General features: G+C 44.9%; 1 protein-coding gene across 1 annotated transcript in view; it reads left to right on the forward strand.

Annotated features, from left to right (window-relative positions):
* Positions 1-516: 516 nt before the first annotated feature.
* Positions 517-13,641, forward strand: part of LOC136882183 (dentin sialophosphoprotein) — a 137,935-nt gene continuing 124,810 nt past the window's right edge. The window contains exon 1 of the mRNA XM_067154736.2: positions 517-569. The gene's annotated coding sequence lies outside the window, so the exon portion shown is untranslated. The remainder of the gene's footprint in view (positions 570-13,641) is intronic.

Here is a 13,641-nt window from a genome sequence, read left to right on the forward strand (position 1 = left end):
TCTGTGCTGTGCTGTGCTTTAAGAAAAAGGAAGGTAGAGTAGTTACAAAGCAGCCCGCTTCGAAGGAGGCTGTGACGCTCGTACTGGTGGTGGTGAACGGCATGTTTACATGTCCAGCCGGCGATATGCACTCTTATGTCAACTGATGTGCGTTAAGATGCCAAGTGACTGATAATTTACATTCCTACGTGTATAGTTATTTCTAAGTGACTGCTTCGTTCCATCGCAGAGATATCACACGTGTGAATCTCCATTTTCGAGTTCTGTAAAACAGACCCGGGATGCGTGTGTGTGTTCGTCGGTAGCTGTGCGAAGTGCGTCCCGTAAAATCAATAACGTTGCTTCAGTGTCAAACTAAACGTGCTGGAATTGTCTATAAACTGACAGCTTTATTCCGGGTAACCCTTACACCTTTTAGCAGCGGAGTTTTACAACAGACTTGTTTTTGCACCCTGAGCTAGAGAAAGTGAGGACTATTTTTAACATATCGTGACTTGCTCAAAGTTCAACAACCAGCGGGGATTGATCGCAGATATCGGGGATCGAAGCTGAGTCCACAGAACTGCTAGGTAAGAGCATGTTGTTTCATTCAATATTTTCTAACATTAATTCACTGTTTTGTTTATAGTATTTGGTTTGTTTTCCCTTGCGTGAGGGAATAAGTGCCAACAAATGCAAAAAATTAACACTCCCTCGTACAGTAATGTTGTTCTTATCTCAAAGTTTAATCATTTAATGGAGAATCGAATATCGAAAGGATATTTATGCACCGGAACAACTTCTACATGTGCGATTCTGTACGTTTGTAGTATCTAATAATAATGTTATTTGTTTTACGTCTCACTAACTACTCTTTTACGTTTTTCGGAGACGCCGAGGTGCCGGAATTAATCCCGCAGGAGTTCTTTTACGTGCCAGTAATTCTACCGACACGAGGCTGACGTATTTGAGCACCTTCAAATACCACCGGACTGAGCCAGGATCGAACCTGCCAAGTTGGGGTCAGAAGGCCAGCTCCTCAACCGCCCGAGTCACTCAGGCCGGCCCCGGCTGTAGTATCTATTTTGAAACCCTGTTGTAATTTATATTTTCCAATTAGTTCACTTCATTGTATTGTAATACTTCGGGCAATTCCACAGTAATCCGTGATCATAAGGAATTCGTAAAGCAGGTATTATTGTACCCTATATAAATTACATTAGTAAAGAACTGGAACAAATATAAGGCTTTTTGAATAAGTTACAAGATTCTGAGCAACTGCATAAAAAGACGGTCAAAAATGTGGGCAATGCTATGATGGAAAACTGAGTAAAAAGTCAGGTTGTGAGTTTAACAAACAGCAAAAGTCCTCTCAGTTTTAATTACTGGGTTGAAAATTCCTATCACTATAAGTACCTAAGCGATAATACAAGGGAAGATCGTCATTGGGGTAATCACATAAATATGATTGTAAATAAAGGGTACAGGTATCATCATATGGTTATGAGAATATTTAGGGGTAGTAGTAAGGATGTAAAGAAGAGGGCGTGTAAGTCTCTGGTAAGAAGACAGAGTATGGTTCCAGTATATAGGACCCTCACCAGGATTATTTGATATGAGAACTGGAAAATACTCTTAAAAAAAGCAGCTCGATTTGTTCTGGATGATTACTGTCAAAAGAGTAGCGTTACAAAAATGTTGTAAAGTTTGGGCTGGGAAGACTTGGGAGAAAGGAGAAGAGCTGGTCGACTAAATGGTATGTTTCGAGCTGTGAGTGGAGATGTGGGGTTGGAATGATATCAGTAGATGATGATAAAGAGTTGGAATTGAGGAGGGCAAACTGGAGAGTTTATAGAAAGAGGAGTTAGGTTAGGGATTGGAATAATTATCAAGGCAGATGTCGATACATTTTCAAATTCTCTGAAATTATTCAAGGAAACTCTAGGTAAACAGCAGATAGGGATTCTGCCACCTGGGCGACTGCCCTGAATGCATATCAATGGTGATTAATTAAAATTGATTGATTGATTGATTGATTGATTGATTGATTGATTGATTGATTGATTGATTGATTGATTGATAACACTGCATATATAGTTCTTGGAAGTAGCAACAAATATTAAAGAAAACTGTCTTCCAAAGTGAGTAAAGAAGGAAAGTACTGTAGTTTCTTTATAAAACCACCAAAGAGATTCACTAGGGAATATACAAAGTTGACCATCAGGGCGCAAGATGTTTAGACGACGCAGTAAGGCGACCAGACTCTATCATCACGCTGGATAAAAGCCATCGTTAAGTTACATTTTAGTGACAGGGGAATTAATTTATTTTATCATCTTAATTTTTCAATTTGCCTTTGCTGGCAGGACCTAGTGTTTACAGTACACTATGTCTTCTAGTATGGGCTAGAGTATTTTTGTTACTTTCATTGATCTGTCTCTGTCATATAGTTGGCTTTGACACTATGAAAGTGACTGAGGTATGAATGATGCTAGTAATGCCATTCCTTCTGCAGCCAGTCCCTGCTATGAATGGTGTGAAAATGTTGCTCATAGGGTCAGTTGGTGCATGCATTTCAGTGGGCTTGGCAGACTGATATGTAATAGCAACTTCTGGCTCGGTGAGGAAAGCAACGGGAAACTACCTCACTCCTCATTTCCCTAGTACGCCTCTTCAGTGATGCCTAGGCCATCTATGACAGCTGATGGCGGAGCTGTTGAGGATCCAACCAGCCTTAGGGCTGAAGACGGAACATACAATTTTTCAATGTTCGGGCTGCAACGTCTGCACAAGCTTCTTATTATAATTAGTCCTGTGGCCTCGTCTAGTTCCACTACTGTATTATTATTATTATTATTATTATTATTATTATTATTATTATTATTATTATTATTATTATTTGATCTGCTTACCCTCCAGAGTTGGTTTCTCCTCCGGACTCGGCGAGATATCTCATCTTTACCGCGTGGAACGTGAGACATTTAGTCGGGAATACAACTTGGGAGAAGGATCAGTACCTCTCCCAGGTGGCCTGACCTGCTGATGTGGACAGGGTGCTTGTTGAGAGATAGGAAGGGAGAGAAGGTGGTGGTGGTGATTATTATTTTAAGAGGAAGGGATCTGGCACTTCGAAAAATGAAGGTATCGGCCAAAGAAAGACAAGGCCAGGAAGGGCGTCAAAATGAAAGACTCCCTATCCCTCAATATCTAATAGCGTCCGGGTCGGAAAAGAACAATAGTTGACCAAGGGAGGTCAGACAGGATAGATGAAAGTGAGAAGCCTGGCACAAGAAAGTGGAAGCAATGCCAGGACTCAGCTAAGGACTCTGTGATTGCCAACCTACGCTTCCAAGTTGAAATGCCCTGGGGCCCTTTTAGTCGCCTCTTACGACAGGCAGGTGATACCGTGGTTGTTATTCTACCGCCCCCACTCACAGCGGGCGAAGGGACGGAAGGAAGCTGCCGTTGCATTAAGTACCATCCCAGCATTTGCTAGGAGAAGAAGTGTGGAAACCACTTGAAGGCTGGCTGAGGAGGGAAACGAACCCCGTATACTCGGTTGACCTCCCATTGCTTGTGTATACTCTGTCAGTGCAAGAAGTAGAAGAAGAAATTTGGACTATTCAAATTTCGTGGCAGAGGTGGGAATGGAACCCGGGCCTCCACTACACCACAGAGGCACAAATCTTATCATGCAATCATTAAAAACCTGATAATCTTTGTCTTGGTCTCCCTCTACTTTTCTCATCCTCTATGACCAAGTCACCTATCCTCCTCATTTCGTCTCACATGACTCCGCCACCGAAGCCAGTTTATGCGCACAGCTTCATTCAATTGAGTTCATGCCTAACTCCCAGTACCCTCCAGGCATTGTTCCCACCTATTTGTACCAGCATTCATTCTCGCCACTTTCGTGTCTGCTTCATTTAACTTACGTGTACGATATCCTCAGCTTTGACTCCTATACTATTCCGACACCTCGGCGTGTCCGAAAACGGTAAAAGAATGTAGTGGGACGTAGTCGAAAGCCAATAACATTATTATTGTTATTATTATTATTATTATTATTATTATTATTATTATTATTATTATTATTATTGAAGCCTGCGTGGCTCAGGCGGCAGCGCGCCGGCCTTTCACCGCTGGATACCGTGGTTCAAATCCCGGTCACTCCATGTGAGATTTGTGCTGGACAAAGCGGAAGCAGGACAGGTTTATCTCCTGGTGCTCCGGTTTCCCCTGTCATCTTTCATTCCAGCAACACTCTCCATTAACATTTCATTTCATCTGTCAGTCACTTATGATTGCCCCAGAGGAGTGCGACAGGCTTCGGCAGCCGGCACAATTCCTATCCTAATTCCATTCCCGACCCGGTCAGATGACTGGAAACAGACTGTGGATTCTCATTTTCACTTTTCATTATTATTTACTCGGAAAAGGAAAGAAAACAGACCGATGTAAAGATAGTTTCGTCCGGGAGCTGGCTTCCTTCGTACAGAATACTGTATTATTAGCTTTACTGCACCTTGGTTCAATCTCACCATCCTGGGAGGACACACATCCCAAATACTTGAAATGGTCCACCTGTTATCTGGCAGAGTCAATCCTCCTAAGTTTCCTGTGTATTGCCATCATCTTGGTCTGCCATTAAAACCAAGTTTTGGTTTGTAGTTTTCGATTGTTAAACGCGGAATTTCTTTCGTATTCTGAGTCCTCTTTTCCCCTCATCCAGCTCCTGCCACTTATGGCACTTCACATTCCTCTTCCATAACTTTGTTCGAGCCCACGTTTCTTCTTCTTGCACTCGTCTTTATTGAACCTATCCACCTTATTCCATGTCTTTCTCTAGTTCTCTCTCCCTCGAACTTCATCCCCATCATCTGTTTTAGAAGTATTTTCTCCTTCGTCCTCTTTACATGTCAAAATTATCTTAGTTTACTCCCATCAGTTCTCTGATTCAGGTTTTCTATTCCGACCTCCTTTCTGACACCTTTGTTTCTCAATCTGTCTTTCCTATCGTACTTCTTAGCTTGAATTGTACTCTCCTCCCTACATGACATTGTCCAGGTCAATATGGGTGCATATCTCTTTACACTACGTTATTCCAGACAAGGTTTCCTTCACTCTGGTAGAATGCATTGCCCTGTTGCACCCTCAACTCGGAAGTGTAACCATAGCAACTGTGGAAGGTGTGTGGGATGAGCAGACATTGTTACCTAGCAACCGCGCTGGCGGCCATCTGAAATTAGCAGCCGTTGATGGGTGGCCATGACCGGGAGACATAATTGTTTATGATCATTTGATTTTACCATAGGGAAGACCCCTCACGTAGACTGACTAGACCTCAAACCAGCCAACAGATCCAGGTAAAAATCCCTAACCTGGCCGGGAATCGGACCCGGGGCCTCCAGGTAAGAGGCAGGCCTCCTAGACGGTAACGCCGTCTCTCAGGCCGGGAGATGTGATACGGTGAAGGTGAGAGTGTTGCTGGCCGTGGGCTATACTAGCAACTGTCCCGGCATTCGCCCTAGTGCAGGAGAATGGAAAACCATTCTCAGGACAGCTGACGGTGGGGACCAGTCCCTCTCCGGCTCCCGAATGCAGCCCTGAAAATGGTTTTCCGTGGTTTCCCATTTTCACACCAGGCAAATGCTGGGGCTGTACCTTAATTAAGGCCACGGCCGCTTCCTTCCCACACCTAGCCCTTCCCTGTCCCATCGTCGCCGTAAGACCTATCTGTGTCGGTGCGACGTAAAGCAACTAGCAAAAAAAAAAAAAAAAAAAAAAAAACTTGTGGCCCGAGAGCCACTCTTCATCCGCCGACCGAGGAATTGCCGTCGGATATTGTCTCTTAGCAGCCCTAATGAGAATGGAGGATCGCGTTAGACTTGCGACTGCAGGTAACACCACAACCAATAATCACACGGATTGAGGTCGGGAGACTGGGGAGGCCAAGCTCCTTTTATAGCGTACACGGGTCACAAATGTTGCTGTCCATCGCCATCTATTGGTCTGTGTGTTGGTGTCAATAAAACGCCGTGTCATACCAATCATGTGTGTCATTTATTACCTCTCTACCTCCCATATTCCATGAAGTATTGCCTCGTCAAGTGTTAACTGACTTTTATGTCACCCTGTGTATATTTTTACCGGCCCTGTGGTGTAGGGTTAGCGTGCCTGCCTCTTACCCGGAGGCCCCGGATTCGATTCCCGGCCAGGTCAGGGATTTTTACCTGGACCTGAGGGCTGGTTCGAGGTCCACTCAGCCTACGTGATTAGCATTGAGGAGCTATTTGACGGTGAGATAGCGGCCCCGGTCTAGAAAGCCAAGTATAACGACAAAGAGGATTCATAATGCTGACAACACGACACCTCGTAATTTGCAGGCCTTCGGGCTGAGCAGTGGTCACTTGGTAGGCCAAGGCCCTTCAAGGACTGTAGTGCCATGGTGTGTATATTAACACACCAACACAGGTAGGTCTTATGGCGACGATGGGAAGGAATCGGCCGTGGCCGTAATTAAGGTATAGCCCCAGCATTTGCCTGGTGTGAAAATGGAGAACTATGGAGAACCATCTTCAGGGCTGTCGACACTGGGGTTCGAACGCACTATCTCCCGGATGCAAGATGATCGCTACGTGATTCAAACCGCGCATCCACTTGCTCAGTTTAGTGGTTATGTGAGCACAAGTGAAACTGGACACATCATAATCGGTACTGAAATATGCTTAGATTATTTTGTTGCAGTTCGTCCATTTCCCAAAGCAGTCAAGGTATTCTCCAGAAGAATATAGTTTTCTATCATTTGAATGTATTTTCCTAGTTCCTAATCTCTTTTCGATACGCGACGGTTAACACTATTAGTTGCCTTCTTCGTTGCCCCGAGTACTATTCCCGATACTGCCAGAGATTTAGGAATGGCAGGAGAGCTGGCGGTATGTCTTTAAAATGGTACACGCAGCTCCATTGGGGGTGTAACTGACAAGAGCCTCGGGATGAGAACACGAGTTTACTTTACTTAGAAGGTAGTTCACTGACTGAAAGAGTTTTTAATTGCTGTTTTTTTATAGCCATTGTAGGCTGGCTCCTTTTAGCGTTGAAGCTTTCGCTTGAGAGAGTGCTGCGCACTCGCTGACTCGCCAGGTGTGAGTTAGTTGTTACCGAAAAAGAATAAAGTTGAACCGTCGCCTTGATGTATGCACCACGTGCCACGTTCTGGATTTCTTGTGCCTGCCTCCAGCGTTACAGCACCTTAAAAGCATTTTATGGCTACGGGGACGTTATTTTTATTGATGGTCATATAAATGAGAATTGTTTTGTCTCTTTGAATACCTTCAACTAAAAAGTATGCTTAATGAAGGAAACATATCTTCAAAGACATTGGGCGACTTATTAATCTCTACACAGAGTTGCCTGAGTGCTTAGCTGAGGCGGAGAAAGTCTTCTACAGAGTGGCATGCTTTGGAGATTACTACTGTACTTTGTGAATGAGGATTCAGTTTCCTTAAGGAGATAAGCAGGGAGTCTCCCTGGCCAGGAGATGACATATACAGGGTCTGTCTTATAAACGCAGACCGAGCGCACAGTGGTGGTAATGTGCGCTACGACAGGTGCCTCAGAGGCCGCCCTGCTTTAAACAATGCCGGAAGTGTCGTCCGTCATAATGAGGGACTTCACCAATAGCGAGAGTTATGACTGTTCACACGACCATTAAGATGAAAGCAGGCCTCATCCGAAAAGCGATCGAAGTTACTACTCACTCTTGTGGCTGATCAGCAGGTTTCAAACAATGGGCTTGTACAGTTTGAACAGCTTTGTAGCTCTGTGTACAGAAGAAACCGAAACCCCTACTTGTTGTGCTAATTATGTGAGTGATTCATTCGGTGACCGTCCAAGATTCGCAGCAATGTCATCTAGCTTTTCTTCTGTTAAAACTGTTCGTGTGCAGGCATGTTTCTTATCGAGCACTGAGCTACTAGTTTCAAATTTATTTACAGTTACATGAACCTGTGCTCGTGAAGGTGGAACTTTACCAGGAAATTGCTGAACAAGTGCATGGCGTACCCGTCGAGCCGACTCGTACTTCAAAATAACTTTTATATATGAAAATATTGTGTTGCAATGATAACTGTCTCACCATGTTAACAGCTGAGATTCAGACTGGCTGCTTATATATCTCGGAGAGTAGGAAGGCCGCAGGAGTTTATGGGAGACACTGTGCACAGCAGCTGTAAGCGCTAACAGCGCCATGTCAGTAGCTCGGCAAGAGATAAGCCTGCAATTTATTTATTTTTTTTCAATTTCTTAAATAATCATTACTCAAACCACAACTTGTTAAACATGGAACTAAAATGTTGCAAAGTGGTCTAATCAATAACGGAGCAATACATTTTGATTTCCTTTTGACTCCCCCGTGTTCTGGCGGTTGAGAAATACGAAAAGGTTTCGAGGGCTATCCGAATGCGATTTCCAGTCGGGTCAGGAATTTTAACCGCTTCTTTTTGATTCAAAGACTGATGTGCCGGGAATGTCTGAGGAGGACATGTTCGGCTCGTCTGGTTGTGCTGTGATCATGATGATTATTGGGAGGACTTTAAGGTGCGGCAGCTTTCAAAAAATAGAGCTATTTTCATACTGATAGGTCAATATATGTATTTGTTGCACATTTTGCGTCTTTGTGTGTGTGAGAGAGATTACTACATACTGCCACCTTTTCCCTTCTATTTCATTCAGCACTTTTTCCCCCAACGTTTATCTGCGTTAGATTACAAACAATTTTGTTTTTTTTTTCTTGGTTGAAGATGTTGATAAATCAAATGCTTCGTATGTGCCTTTTAGACTCAATGGACGCAGAAGCCACGAAGCAGATCCAACAACAGAGTTGGAACTTCGGTAGTGCTTGGCTGCAAGTATTTGCTTGATGTGATTCAGAGTTTGGAGGAAGTTGATGAGTGCTAGGGAAACCCTTAATGGATTTGCTAAAGACAAGTTCGAATTAATTTTTTTTTTTGCTAATTGCTTTACGTCGCACCGACACAGATAGGTGTTATGGCGACGATGGGACAGGAGAGGGCTAGGAGTGGGAAGGAAGCGGTCGTGGCCTTAATTAAGGTAAACGACGGAGAACCATCTTCAGGGTTGCCGACAGTGAGGTTCGAACCTACTATCTCCCGAATACTGGATACTGGCCGCATGAAATTAAATTTGAACAACGATCCAGGTCTGGAAACCTTTGCAACTTTGACTGAACTCCCTTTAGGAGTGCTGACAAGATCTGCTCCCTTGGCCACTGTGCCTGTCGAGCAGAGTTCCTCTCTACTGCGCTCAAAGAACGAGCGACTTAGTGTCAAAATCTTGTGTGCAATCCAATATGACAAGTTTATTTATTAGAATCTGGTAAATGGGATAGGGAAAGTTAATGTAACTGTTTTAAAAACATTAATAACGCGATTTCATCAACACCTTTCTTTTTGCACCTTCTCGTATATATTTTCAGAACATTTTATCCCCCTTTTCTGACCAAACTTTCCACCTTCAAATCCTCTCCCTAATGATGACAGTGAGGTAGGAAGAGGGTGTAACCCGGTTGCTAAGGTTTCTAGCCTTCATTCACGAGAAAACATATGTGGTAGAACTACTACTAAACGTTTTCACTCCTCCCTGAAGGGGGAGGCGGGCCTCTTAAACGGCGACGCCGTCTCTCAGGCCGGGAGATTTGTCACGTTGAAGGAGATGCTCGGAGAAGGTGAGGCGGTTGGTGACCGTGGCCTATACTAGGAACTGGCGCGGCATTCGACTTAGTGCAGGAGAATGGAAAACCACGGAAAACCATTATCAGGACAGCCGACGGTTGAAGCCAGCCGTGAGGTCCAGCCCTGTCCCGTCTCCCGAATGCAGAGGCGTAGAGTCACGGTAGAGCCGTGGCCACCCCTCATCTGTTTGGTTCGCCGGTCGGAGTGCAGAGCTGTTGGACCACAGACCACCCAGAGACCCAATCTACATCTACCGAACTGTGGTAGAAGTCGTTGTCGGCCCATCATAAAATTATTGATGGCGTTCAGTAAGCGGGTGAGCAGGCAGTAGATTTCTTGTCTTGGCGATCTAAAGAAATGTTGATCTGTCCACAGTGAAGAACGGGAAGTAATAAGTGAGTGTGATAAAAGACGACATTTCCGCTCCAGCTAAAGACTTTCAGTATTCTTGACTGAAGCTATCAGGCACGAAGCGAGGGAGCGTGATGACAAGAGGTTCTAGGTCTGCGCACACCTGGAAAGCCATTGAGGACTTCGATGGCAGTAATACAGAGAACAGCCCAACAGTTGAAGAGCGGACTGAAGAGACTCATGATAGAGCTGGGAATTTTAGGCAGTAATAGGTTAAATTAGCCTCCATGGCTCAGGTGGCAGCGCGCCGGCCTGTCCCCGCTGGATACCATGGTTCAAATCCTGGCGACTCTATGTGAGATTTGTGCTGGACAAAGTGGTTTTTCTCCAGGTATTCCAGTTTTCCCTGTCACCTTTGATTCCAGCAACACTCTCCATTAATATTTAATTTCATCTGTCAGTCATTAATCATTTCCCCAGAGGAGTGCGACAGCCTTCGGCAGCCAGCGCATTTATTTCCATCCTCGCCACTAGATGGGGGCTTCATTCATTTCATTCCTGACCCGGTGGAATGACTGTGGATTTTCAACAGCTTAGAATGAAAACTAAGTTATTGGCAAGTGTCGTCAGAAAAGAACAGGAGTTGACCAAGGGAGGTCAAATAGGATAGATGAAAATGAAAAGCAATGATAGGACTCAGCTAAGGGCCCCGTAGTCGCCAAACCACGCTCAAAAGTTTAGAGCCCGCGGGGCCCCTTTTAGTCGCCTCTTACGACAGGCAGGTTGTTATTCTAGCGGCCCCGCCCACTTGTGTTCCGAATGCAGACCTTGGTTCCATAGCCGTAGCGGATCAAGCCGCGAGGCCAGTCCGCTCCTTAAGGCAACAAGGTGTGTTACAAAATATACCATTTGCTTCACGTCGCACCGACACCGGTCTTATGGCGACGATGGGACAGGAAAGGGCTAGGAGTGGGAAGGTACAGGCTGGTGTGAAAATGGGAAAGCATCTTGAGGGCTGCGGGGAGTGGCATTCGAACCCAGTGTCTCGCGAATGCAAGCTGACAGTTACGTGACTCAGCCAGCTGCAGAGAGTGTTGCGCCGGGAGGTCTAGATAGCCAGCCTTGTTCTTAACCGCAACAGGTGTTTTAATTGAGCGACCTCGATAGTTTTACGGTTTTCCAGGGAAGTGGCGAGCGGTTGAGGAATTCCCAACCAAAATGCGCTGTCTGGTGGTTATAGAGAGTTATGACAATGTGAGTGTGGACGAAGAGGAAAGACAGTGAATGCGAGGAGGCGTTCTTAATGAAGTCACTGCTCGGGGAATAACTGCAGCCTGATTGGGAGAATTCACTTAGAGTTCCACAGTTGACAATCCCGACACGAATCTGTCTTTTAATAACTCTTGTTCTCGACAGACTTCAGAGTAAGGAGACGAGCTGCTTGACCAGGAGGTATGTTCCAAGCTGTGAGTGGAGCCAGTAAAGAGGTCGGATATGAAGTGACACGAAAAGAATGATGTGATATGTGAGAATAAGAAGAGATGGAGTGAAACCCGGTGTCGGCACATAGCCTACTCCTGCCGAATAGCACCGAGGGGTCTCCTCAAAGCTTAACGTCTCCATCCGACGAATCGCTATCAAGATCGCCACATGCCCTCCCTCCATATGAGCACTGCGGAGAGGTTTATAATTTAATCCAGGCTCTTTGCACGCAATCTAGTGATTAGGAATTTTATACCACCACCTCTTCTACCGTGCCGGACAACATTCTGGTGGTGAAATGTTTTTCGACCAACGGGACTCGAACCGGCTAACCACAGTGTCAGGCCGTGTAGACTTGACGACGAGCTTTGAAAAGAAAAGATCCTAATATGAAAACAAATTCTGAACTGAAAAGGGTGTAAATATTCATTTACAGGAAGAGGAGTTAGGGATTTGAATAATTTATGGTATTTATTTCGTCTGTTTACCACCCACAGTATCCCCTGTCTTAATAGGTGACTAAAAGGGACGACCGAGGGATGATTGTATTAGAACCATGAACCTACTTCTGATTAGTACCATCACGCGGGGAATACCCTGAGTCTACTCAAATTTTGATTAGGACCGCAGCATGACAAATACCACGGTTCTACTTTACTAGCGGTAAGTACCATTATGAAGGGCCGTTGACCTGGATTTTAGACCCCTTTAGACATCAAGCATCATTGTTTCAAGAATGTGCTTTAGAAGGGGGCATTGCGGGTCGGATCCACTGATTGTCTTAAATTCATATTCATCCATTCATTCTTCGTCATCACGTTTTGAATTCTGGTCAGTGGATAATTTTGGTCTTTTAAATTGTCAATACATTTCGTCTCATGTCGTTCCATTAGGGGCTGATGACCTAGACGTTAGGCCCCTTTAAACAACAATCTCATCATCATCGTAATCATTTAATCCGTCTCCCCTCCAGGGTTGGTTTTTACCTCGGACTCAGCGAGGGATCCCACCTCTACCGCCTCAAGGGCAGTGTCCTAGAGCGTGAGACTTTGGGTCGAGGCGATACAACTGGAGAGGAGGACCAGTACCTCGTCCAGACGGCCTCACCTGCTATGTTCAACAGGGGCCTTGTGGGGGTATGGGAAGATTTGAAGGGCTAGACCAGAAAGACAGGAAGGATGCGGTCATGGCTTTAAGTTAGGTATTATGGCAGCATTTGCCTGGAGAAATGGGAAAACCACTTCCAGGATGGCTGACGTGGGATTCGAACCCTCCCCCTCTACTCAGTTGACCTCCCTAGGCTGAGTGCACCCCGTTCCAGCCGTTATACCACTTTTCACATTTCGTGGCGCAGCCGGGAATCGAAGCCGGGCCTCTGGGGGTGGCAGCTAATCACACTAACCTCTACATCACAGAGGCTGACTTTCGAAAAATTTACCAAGGAACATATTCGATAAATTTCCAGTTTCTATGAAATAATTTAAAAAATCAAACAAGTGAGAGGGAACAGTAGCGGCGCTAAGAAGCTCGCCCCCGCTATAATTGGAAATGGGCCCTTCGTTTCCTGATAAGGAAAGTTACAAGTTTACTTCGTAGTACAAGATTGTATATTATTATAATGAACAACAACGACGTAACGACGATAATAATAATAATAATAATAATAATAATAATAATAATAATAATTTGTATGACGCTTTTAAGGCACCCATTCTATTTTTTGTAGTTTTACCTCAAATTTTGTTAAGAATTCGGAATGAAATCGTCTGCGCCTCTCGTAAGACTGCCCTTCTCGGTTCCAGTATTTCCCTTTTTTTTTTTGCTAGGGGCTTTACGTCGCACCGACACAAATAGGTCTTATGGCGACGATGGGATGGGAAAGGCCTAGGAGTTGGAAGGAAGCGGCCGTGGCCTTAATTAAGGTACAGCCCCAGCATTTGCCTGGTGTGAAAATGGGAAACCACGGGAAACAATTTTCAGGGCTGCCGAAAGTGGGATTCGAACCTACTATCTCCCGGATACAAGCTCACAGCCGCGCTCCTTTACGTGCACGGCCAACTCGCCCGGTAAATCCCTA

The sequence above is a fragment of the Anabrus simplex genome, chromosome 10, assembly GCF_040414725.1.
Source record: "Anabrus simplex isolate iqAnaSimp1 chromosome 10, ASM4041472v1, whole genome shotgun sequence".
NCBI lineage: Eukaryota > Metazoa > Arthropoda > Insecta > Orthoptera > Tettigoniidae > Anabrus > Anabrus simplex.